Source organism: Acanthaster planci, linkage group LG01 (genome assembly GCF_054643075.1).
Source record: "Acanthaster planci isolate LZ-2023a linkage group LG01, COTS_SCS, whole genome shotgun sequence".
Lineage (NCBI taxonomy): Eukaryota > Metazoa > Echinodermata > Asteroidea > Valvatida > Acanthasteridae > Acanthaster > Acanthaster planci.
This window is the reverse complement of record NC_141777.1, coordinates 14,850,634-14,862,323: the sequence shown is the minus strand read 5'-3', so window position 1 is coordinate 14,862,323 and position 11,690 is coordinate 14,850,634. Positions and strand designations below refer to the sequence as shown.

The 11,690-nt window shown below is 41.8% G+C and overlaps 1 long non-coding RNA gene across 1 annotated transcript; it reads right to left on the bottom strand.

The window, feature by feature from the left end:
• Positions 1 to 4,002: 4,002 nt before the first annotated feature.
• LOC147800453 (uncharacterized) lies at positions 4,003 to 9,467 on the bottom strand. Its single transcript, XR_015427537.1, has 2 exons — positions 7,924 to 9,467; positions 4,003 to 7,484 (listed from the first exon to the last, which is right to left on the bottom strand). It is a non-coding gene; the product is annotated as an uncharacterized LOC147800453 (long non-coding RNA).
• Between the last annotated feature and the right edge of the window lie 2,223 nt (positions 9,468 to 11,690).

Here is an 11,690-nt window from a genome sequence, read left to right as displayed (position 1 = left end):
TTCTTCATTAGCGGTTTAAGTCCAAGCTTGAGACAGTAATTTGGCTGAAAAAAAAGATGACGGTTAAACAAGGAAAACAGTGAAACCGCAAACTTTATTCCATGCTTACATAAACTTGAAGTTGCATTACATAATTTAAGCGTAATCACCAGCTACAAATAATCTGGATAGTCTCCAAATAGGGATGGGACAGCATCGTTTCGCAGAAACGCTCTCCCTATCGCACTTGAATGCATTCAGCAGGAAAGTGGTCGCTGCAGAGTCTGTCATATATTCTTTGTAGGTTGCCATTTAGACCTATCTTTATTGGTGCACTTTTTTCTTTGTAGCTAGATCTTCATTGCTTTGGGTCTCCTTGAGAATCTGTATTGAATGCTTGGAAATAACCGCTCTTTTTTACACGTTTTAGGGTATCGCTGAAGTCTAACAAAAGATAAACATGCCCAAACAGATGACCTACAAATAAATGTATTGATTTTCAGAAACATAGGTAGAGCGCTTGGAGGCATAAGGGATTCCAACGGTAAATTGTGTATGGTGTCATAACCAGAAATGATTAATAATAATAATTACAAAGCCGGTATGATGTTTCCTGATGGGTGCCTTGCTAACTATATGATTCAGACTCAGACAGACCTCTAGCCTAGTAGCTTATTTGATTATACCCAGCACGAAATGTGACAGAGGGGTACCCCCTTCCCTGTACATACCCAATACACGCTCTACATAGGTGTTACTGATCACATAGATGCCTCAATTCCGTAGACCTAGCTCTAAACAACCGTTTTGGACACGGCCTAACAAGCCCCTTACTCTCACTGGCGCACAGTCTAATTATGAGTCGTGAGGGGATGCACTATGCACGGTGTCCTCTATCAAGCACTAACGTCTTGAAACCAAGACTGCTATAACAGAGACTCCACCTCCACATGCATACGGTGCAAACACAGATTTCTAAGCTATCGTAGAGGAAAATAAATTGAGCCACAAGAAAAATTTTATGAACCAAGTTAAAAGTAAGAGTTAAACACAGCAAGGATAGGATAATTCAAGAAGGTGAGCGAGCAATCTTGATTTCGATCGGGAAATGTGATAACTACCGCGATAATATAGTAACCATCTTACATGCATTTATTCATGAAAGATCAGTAACTTTTTTTCTCGCGACTATCCTCCTGTTTCTAGGCTTCGCCTGTAGTTTTGATTAGGACCTGGCGGTCTATGCATCTATATTAAAGCAAGTATAGCGCCGCGTAGCGCTATACTATCTTTGGTTTATATGTCTGTGATTCCCCATGAGTGCAAGTGCACCCTCACCGGCGAATGAAAGACAGGACGTACGAAGTTTCCAACCAGGTTCTTGCACGCATTCGGCGTGCACGCGAAGACCATGCACTCCAGACAGAATTGGTCGAGCGGACTCAGCGTGCTTCGCATCAAACGTGCATAAACTTGCCCAGTGAGTTGCTGATTCATACCAAAGGACTGTCAATTTCATTCGAAAATACGCCCTCTTTTGTCCCCGCTTGGAGCGGATAAATCGGAAGTGTTACGTCTTTGACGGTAGACGGCACGTCGCCTAATGGCCGCTAGTGTAACATCCTGGTGGCGTACGGTTTTCTTCCCCCTTTTTTGACAATCGTCATGTCGTGGCTGAATCCTTTGAAGACTGCGTGTATATGTATGTTAAAATAAGAGACTACATGCAGAGAAAGGGCAAGGACTCTCCTTGGGGCCGGCGCATATTATATCAACCTTACGTTGGAGGAATGAAATCTGTGATGTGATCTTTCCTTGCTCCATGGTGGAATAGTGCATTCAGCGCATTCAGAATTCAGCCGCCAGACTTGTTACCCGTTCATCATCTAGGCAACATATAACTCCTATTCTTCACAGCCTTCACTGGCTACCTGTCAATGAGCGAATCGTTTTCAAGATTCTACTCCTCACTCACAAATGCATCCATGGTTCAGCACCAGCATACCTCCGTGAACTTATTCAAGTATACGAGCCACAACGCACCCTCCGTTCTAGTTCAACATTGCAGCTCAGTACACGTGTCACTCGCACTAAGACTTATGGATATCGTTCATTCAAGTATGCATCACCATCGCTGTGGAACTCTCTCCCACACCATATCAGAACCGTCAAAAATGAAAACGAATTTAAGTCACTACTTAAAACTCACCTGTTTCATTAATTGCTTTATTTCATAATATTACTGTGAAGCACATCGAGATGTGCTATGTGATGCGCTATATAAGAAATGCGTTATTATTATTATTATAGTGCCAAGAAGTAAGACAAAGTCTTCTTCATCAGAGAACCCGAGACCCCGTCGCGACAAGTTCATACTCGAAAATTGACGCTGATGATCTCGTCCCTTACTCAGAATGTATTGTCTTATTTCAATCAAAAGAAGGAATCGTGTGATTGTCGTTTTTGTATCCTATCCTATTATTTGACAATGATATTTGGATTTATTGATCTGGAGATTGTTTTGGAGGAGGAGGGAGGAGAAGGAGAAACAAGACGACGTGATGGAGAAACAACATGAGAACGGAGTGTAAAGTCTTGCTGCAACTTGTTCCATTCCAATCTCTCAGAAACCGCTCTTACAGGTATAAGGAATTTCGGAAAACTAAGTGTTCGAAGCCAGGCCAAGTCCTTTAAACATATGGCATGAGTGTGACTCTGTAAGGTTTCCTACCTAAAGAAAAGATTTCGATCAAGGTTGGGTTGATAAAAAAAGATAATTTGGGATATTGGTTCTGAAAAGTACAGCGATCCCACTGTTACCAAGCAAATATATCACTGTATAAACCAAGTATCGTTTTGTTAATAATATCTAAAAATTATCAACTTGTAAACGTTATACGGTGCAAAAGAAACTTTTATGCTAAATATGTTGCAGTTTATGTCGTCGACTTGTTTGGCTGTGTTGTAATTGTCAGTTACCAACTTTTCAGATATTTTGTGTCGAGTTTCGTATTCAGAACGCGCCAAGTATCTCTTTGGAAAATAGGCGCTTTATTCAATTACTCTTAGCTAACACAGTTTCAGTGGAGACCTCGGCGCCTCGTGCGATTCCTTCATCTTCACCTTTTGCGTACCGTCATCAGAGCTTGTCCTACCTGACATTAGCATTAACAAAGTTAAGCACTGCGAAACTTCAAGTTTCTCCGTACTGTCACAGACAAAAATCTTGCAAAAACAGCCACAACAGCAATGACTATTTCCAAAGGTTTGCACACGATTTCCAACGTTTGCGGACGTACTACTCTGATGCCCGAGGGCATAGTCCGTCTCACTTAATCTCGGCTTAAATACTGGCAAATTCAGGAAGGAGCTGGGTACCGGAGGAATTGCAGCAGGGGATGGTTACTGACGTCGTAGATGAAGTTATAGAAATCTACCGGGGTAATTGCAGTAGAGGCTGCTTACCGACGTAGTAGTGGAAGTGGTGGCAATATACCGGAGCAGCCGCAGCGCTTGATTCATACTTAGGCAGTTATAAATATTCGGTGAAGTAACGAATTTAGAGTAAATGGAGGAACCAAAAATTGGAGAATTGCTAAGACGTGCTATTTCAATATCCGAATAAAACGAGTAAGGTTGACATTACGCAGTTATTCAACCGTCGTTTCTCTTCACCGTCCTGACTCGAGGTGTTACGTTTAACTACCTGGTTGTATATTTCAACTGAAAGAATCTGGGGATTCAATCAATTTATTGTCGCAGTCCCACCACAGGAGAGTGCCTTCTAACCAGACCGACAGAAAGGAGCTCCGGCTGCCGCACGAGCGACACTACTCAGTGGGTTGTCACTGGCAGAGGTGTAGCGAACGCAATTTTTGTTGGGGGGGTGTGTGCCAGACATTATTGCGTAGACTTGGGTAACCGGCTTGCCTTAATGTATTGGTATTATTAGGAAGCATAAAAGCGACGAAAACCAAAGCACAAACAAAAGACAAAATAATGCTCTTCAACGTGGGCTATTCATGGATTCTGACTATGTGTTTTATTTAATAGAATGAAATATATACAAAAGCGTGAACACGTAAATTGGTAAATAAGATCCAATTTTCCATCGTGAACACCAAAAGCTAAAAATGGCAGAATGTCCCATTCTCTCACCGGCTTTATAGTGTAGCAGCAATTTATTGTTTACTTGACTTCATACTCATCTTCAATGCATGAAAATATTTGACATCCTTTCGCAGTTAACAGCACAGCATCTTTTGTGCACAAACCAATACAACCTTGAAGTTCCTACCCGGGGTGAGGTCACTGATGTAATTTGCTAATGAATGTAGAAATATCGATTAACATAAATTCAAATGGGTAGAAAAATATCCTTTAAAAGTAGTAAAACAAAAACTGACACTGAAGTCAGCAGAGACAAAAAAATGCATTGCAGCTACCGTAAAAATGATATGCATGTGAGTGAACAGTGCACTTTACATACACTTCACTATACAATTAGAGACACCAGCAAATTTTGTCATGTATGTTATCAAAGATGACACTTAACCCTTTCAACTGACAATATTTAAGAGCACCTCAAAGGAAAACATGTTTTCTCTGATTTTACCTGTTCCAATAAATTAGGAAGTATCCAAATCGAATGCAGTGTCATTTTGTCTTCAGAGCTCAGCTATAAGCTAATAAGGGCATTTTTTCTGCTTCTGCCAAGATGCCAATTCAGAATGTAGATTGCGTCATTCGGAGAAAACAGAGAAAATGAGGGGAACCCCTGCCCTGTGTCGGTAGTGGATAAACCCTTGTGCTTGCCAAACGATGGTTACATGCATTGCTTAGCATGAACAGAAAAAAAACCTTTTCAGCTTGTCATAGTTGAGCTCTGTAAACAAATGACACTACGTCCAATTTGGCTGTTTCCATATTTATTGGAACAAATAAATTCAGAGAAAACATGTTTTCCTTAGAGGTGCTCTTTAAGGTTCCACAACCAAGGTATCCTCTTCAAGCTCTCCAAATACAACAAGTATACAGTACCTCTGACATAACCTAGCAAAGGGTAATGTTTGTACTATAAACCATAGTCCATACTGCTTCATTTGTACTGCAGTTTTCCCCATCTTAAAAATGCTTAAGTTAAAGCTCTGATGAATAACACATCTTGTTGGTACATGAACCTCTTGACTCATTGTACATGGTTTAATCTTTCCCTGCGAAATACTAGTTCGTTATTCCTTATGGTGTACACTTTGACACCATTTTTCATTTTCTGGTTACATGCATTTTGCTTTACTGGAATTAAACAGTGCATTGACTTCACTCTCATGTTGTGACAATAAGTTGCATGCTGGCAACTGCATTGCTTAAACAATGTGGACTCCCTGTAACACGTCATATTTCTTTGATTTAAAATCACATCTTATTATGTTGACAGGTCTAGCCATATATGGAAAATATTGTAATTTATATTCATTTTCATTGAATATTGCAAGCCACAAACAACATTCTTTATTGTAAAACACTGCTTTTACATTTTAAGAGTTGACATTTTTACACAACTGACATAAAATCTGACTTTTTCATTGAAGATGGCTAAACGCCCAAAGAAGTCTTTGAACTTATAACTGAAGCAAGTATGGCTATAAATAGCTGCTGCATTTGTTTATCTGAAACTCCTCAGCTATATGAAAAGAGTCAGTAAATTTTCAGATTCAGATGGCCCTGCCTATGAGGACATACTGTACCCCTAAAACTATACTCCAATTAAATTTGTGTACAGCATTCATGCTAGCTCAAGAGCTTGGGTACAACATGTTTTACATATTTTAAATCTATTTTGGGAATGTGCTTGCTTGATAGCTGCTCTTTTCAGCTGTGAAATTAAAGAATAAACTCTGATGCACAGCAACATCCTTTGTTTATGTGTCCTTTTAAATGCATTCCTGCTTTATCACAAAATCCATAGCTAGTGTGCAAAATGTTTTCAAGGAAGGATCCTGTACCAATTTGCTGTGGGGGGGGGCAAACATTTGTGGAGGGGCCAACGACGTTTAACAATTTTTGTCACTAATTTCTTTTAGCCTTTCTGAAGGGTGAGGCTACATTCAGGAGCTTTTTACACACTCTTTGAGGAAGGGGAAACGAAACAGACCAAAAAATACAACTGTCATCATTTTTCAAACAAATTTTCAGGTGGGTTCCTTTGAGGGGAGGCAATGGCACCCCCCCCATACACCCTCAAAAACTATGCAACAGATAACAACACGATACTGTTAGAGTGAATACACATGTGATCACAGTGCATCACTTGATACTGGCTTGCATTCACATCTTGCCTCCTTCCAACTTGGGAACAGACTGTATGATGGGTCTCCTGAAAATTTGTTCGCAATCACAAAGTCCCATGTATTTTGGTGTAAATGGAATAAAAGTTGCAAATCCTTGGATCCCATAACCTTTTTAAAAGAGTATGCCCTTGATGCCTTTACAAATTTTTTAGTTTATATACACTTGATATATTGAACTTTTTTGACACACAAAATACACATATTCAATGACTAAAAAGGTAACAAAGGTTTTTGCCAGACTCCTAATTGTGTGACACTATTAGTTATCACACGAGCTTGAGTGGAACATGAAATAATATAGTGCGTCTGTGTCCTGTATACCACTCAGCCTCTGGCCTTGTGGCATACAGGACACAGACGCACTACATTATTCCGTGTTCCACGAGTGCAAGCATAACAAATTTATCTTCAAGCAAACTTGACACTGAGCAAAGAAATTAAAGAGGCCTATGCGTGCTTTAAATCCAAAAAAGGAGACAAAAGATATACGGTGCACAGCAAAAACATTAACACTGATGTACCACTATTCTGCAATTTTATCTAGGGAACATGGATATTACTTGTGTTTTAACTCATTTCAATAACAATAAGCTTACACTAAGAACAGAAATTGTTAGAATAGTATGTGTCTTTAAACACGTGACGATCAGCATGCGACGATCGGCACAGGCAAACACACCACTTTTGATTTTACAGTCATGCAGATGTGCGTTTGCTATTAGTGTAAAAATAGCACAATCCGTTGAGTTAGAACAGCCCATTACACAATGTTTGATATGAACCATGCAATACAGTTAAATATCATACTGTTTGTTGCTATGGATCGACCAATCAGAATGGAGAATTCAAGTCTGCCTGAAGATAAAATACAATTATCCACTTCAAGTTAGAATGATACCAATCTTGAATAGCACAGGTTATAACTAGAATATTCAAACACATTGGTGTTAAATAAATCCAGTGTTACGTTGGCACCATCATCCAACCTTTATTTTACCGCAAGAGATGTTTTAGACATTTCTGTTGTAGAAAAAAATAAATTTTCCAATACACTTATGAGACTGTACATCCTGTGGTGTTTCCAGGATGCTTGTCGGTCTGTTCCACAGGAACTTCTTTAACAGGCTTCACGGTATCATCTTTATCATCTACTTTCTGAAATGCAGGGGAAAAACAGCAAAGGGGGAGGGCTGGTTAATTTTAAAGTCAACTAATCCATTCATAATTGGTCAATTTGACGCATCCCAATAATAATTTTGCAAGCGTTAAATAAAAGCCTTACAGCACTGAACCTGACTTATTGGCCACCGTTCACTAAACCATTTTGTTATATGGACTTATGCACAAGAAACAAGAATATTTTGCCACTTCATCTGCACAAAATCCCCTTGCCAAATTTAGGCTACCCTTCAATGATGTACTAAATGTAATGTTTGCTCATGCATACTAAATTGTAAAATTAATAAAAGTTGTCATAAAACAGCTAAAACCTGAAGGGAGACGTCAGATCAACTCATTTCTTGTTGCCATAAGAATTTCCCGACCCCCAGCAAGTTAGGGTTAATCAGGATTTTCTACTTTTTACAAATCCTACCTTATCTGTTGAAGAAACAACAAAGCCTTTATAGACTGCAGCAGTCCACTCAGGATTTTTTGAAGGAACTTCATACTCCACGGGATTGGCTAACCCAAACTTCATTTTTGATTCTATTTCAGGAACTTCTTCTGGCACCTTCTCGTGATATCTACGTGAACACATAAATTTAAGAAGTAGGAGGAAAATCAACCGGACAAGCCATGTTCTCAGCCTATGCTATCTGATGTACAGTATATCACCTACCTGAATACAGAATTGACAAAATACATGTACAAAAGCCAAATCTCTTGTAAAAATTTTTGCCAGGGTGAAGACATTTTTCCAATGTCTTTACATTTTTCAAGAAGACAGGTGGACTGCTACAAGTACCTGATTTCAACTACCTGGTCATGTGAAGAAAGATACATAATTTGTGTTTGGCATATACTCATCATACTTTTGGATTGAAATTACAAAAGGAACAAATATGGTAAAAATGAACAAATGAAAATCATACACAGAGAAGTCAACACCAAAGAATCCACTGTAAAAGATTACTGACCATAATGATGAAATGGTGTCTAAAAGTGAGAATGCAATGGCAATGCAACAAACCACCCCTTTGCATTGCTACTCCTTCAGTGTTACATTGTACTGTGCCTGAAGCTTGCAAGTGCTCAGTGCTGTCTCTTTAGAACCAATCTACAAAGGCCCCAAAGTGTAAAGTCTCCTTTTGGCTGAAAAAGCCTCTCCAACCTCACAACATTCCCTCCTGTTGGGAACAGTGTTCATTCTAGATGGGCATGTATGTGCCATACTCCTGAATGAACACTGCACTTTATCCCCAGAAGCACAGCTGACTGTCTTCCTGTTCCACACATGAAAGAATGGAGTACACTGAGCTTGTACATGCTATTCGCATATTACGAATAAGAAAAATGTCAAATTGGAAGGATCTTACTGTAGTGAATGTAGTTTTGACAGTTTGGATGAAACTAATGTCACGACTCAAAAGAATGAAGAGAATAGAAAGGCAAAGCTGCAGTGACTCACAGCTTCATATGAATCTAAATTTCTTTACTGCAAAATTAGCTCATGTTAAGAGACATCCAAGCAAATTACAAGTAACGTTGCTAAATAAAACAAGGAAATCATACTAATAAAGTGCAAGCTTTCATATATTTTTCACAAATTCCATCATCCCATCCATCTCCTACTCCACCCCCATTCCAACGATCTCCAACTCCATTCCATCATTCCATCCAACTCTACCCCAATTCCATCATCCCATCCATCTCCTACTCTGCCCCCATTCCATCACCCCATCCATCTCCTACTCTACCCCCATTCCATCACCCCATCCATCTCCTACTCTGCCCCATTCCATCATCCCATCCATCTCCTACTCCACCCCCATTCCATCATCCCATCCATCTCCTACTCCACTTCAATTCCATCATCCCATTCATCTCCAACTCCACCCCATTCCAACGATCTCCAACTCCATTCCATCATTCCATCCAACTCTACCCCAATTCCATCATCCCATCCATCTCCTACTCTGCCCCCATTCATCACCCTATCCATCTCTTACTCTACCCCCCATTCCATCACCCCATCCATCTCCTACTCTGCCCCATTCCATCATCCCATCAAACTCCACATCCATTCCATCATCTCATCCATCTCCTACTCCGCCCCCATTCCATCATCCTATCCATCTCCTACTCTACCCCCATTCTATCATCCTATCCATCTCCTACTCTACCCCCATTCCATCACCCCATCCATCTCCTACTCTGCCCCATTCCATCATCCCATCAAACTCCACATCCATTCATCATCTCATCCATCTCCTACTCCGCCCCCATTCCATCATCCTATCCATCTCCTACTCCACCCCCATTCCATCACCCCATCCATCTCCTACTCCACCCCCATTCCATCATCCTATCCATCTCCTACTTTACCCCATTCTATCATCCTATCCATCTCCTACTCTACCCCCATTCCATCACCCCATCCATCTCCTACTCTGCCCCATTCCTTCATCTCATCCATCTCCTACTCCACCTCCATTCCATCATCCTATCCATCTCCTACTCTACCCCCATTCCATCATCCTATCCATCTCCTACTCTGCCCCCATTCCATCACCCCATCCATCTCCTACTCCACCCCCATTCCATCATCCTATCCATCTCCTACTCTACCCCCATTCTATCATCCTATCCATCTCCTACTCTACCCCCATTCCATCACCCAATCCATCTCCTACTCCACCCCCATTCCATCATCCTATCCATCTCCTACTCTACCCCCATTCCATCACCCCATCCATCTCCTACTCTCCCCCCATTCCATCACCCCATTCATCTCCTACTCTGCCCCCATTCTATCACCCCATCCATTCTCCTACTCCACCCCCATTCCATCATCCTATCCATCTCCTACTCTACCCCCATTCCATCACCCCATCCATCTCCTACTCTGCCCCCATTCCATCACCCCATCCATCTCCTACTCTGCCCCCATTCCATCACCCCATCCATCTCCTACTCTGCCCCCATTCCTTCATCTCATCCATCTCCTACTCCACCCCCATTCCATCACCCCTTCCATCTCCTACTCTACCCCCATTCCATCACCCATCCATCTCCTACTCTGCCCCCATTCCTTCATCTCATCCATCTCCTACTCCATCCCCATTCAATCATCTCATCCATCTCCTACTCTGCCCCCATTCCATCATCTCATCCATCTCCTACTCTACCCCCATTCCATTACCCCATCCATCTCCTACTCCGCCCCCATTCCTTCATCTCATCCATCTCCTACTCCATCCCCATTCAATCATTACATCCATCACCTACTCTGCCCCCATTCCATCATCTCATCCATCTCCTACTCCATCCCCATTCAATCATCCCATCCATCTCCTACTCTGCCCCCATTCCATCATCTTATCCATCTCCTACTCTACCCCCATTCCATTACCCCATCCATCTCCTACTCTGCCCCCATTCCATCATCTCATCCATCTCCAACTCCATCCCCATTCCATCATCTCATCCATCTCCTACTCCGCCCCCATTCCATCATCCTATCCATCTCCTACTCCACCCCCATTCCATCACCCCATCCATCTCCTACTCCACCCCCATTCCATCATCCTATCCATCTCCTACTCTACCCCCATTCTATCATCCTATCCATCTCCTACTCTACCCCCATTCCATCACCCCATCCATCTCCTACTCTGCCCCCATTCCTTCATCTCATCCATCTCCTACTCCACCCCCCATTCCATCACCCCATCCATCTCCTACTCTACCCCCATTCCATCACCCCATCCATCTCCTACTCTGCGCCCATTCCTTCATCTCATCCATCTCCTACTCCATCCCCATTCAATCATCTCATCCATCTTTTACTCTGCCCCCATTCCATCATCTCATCCATCTCCTACTCTACCCCCATTCCATTACCCCATCCATCCCCTACTCCGCCCCCATTCCTTCATCTCATCCATCTCCTACTCCATCCCCATTCAATCATCCCATCCATCTCCTACTCTGCCCCCATTCCATCATCTCATCCATCTCCAACTCCATCCCCATTCAATCATCTCATCCATCTCCTACTCTGCCCCCATTCCATCATCTCATCCATCTCTACTCTACCCCCATTCCATTACCCCATCCATCTCCTACTCCGCCCCCATTCCTTCATCTCATCCATCTCCTACTCCATCCCCATTCAATCATTACATCCATCTCCTACTC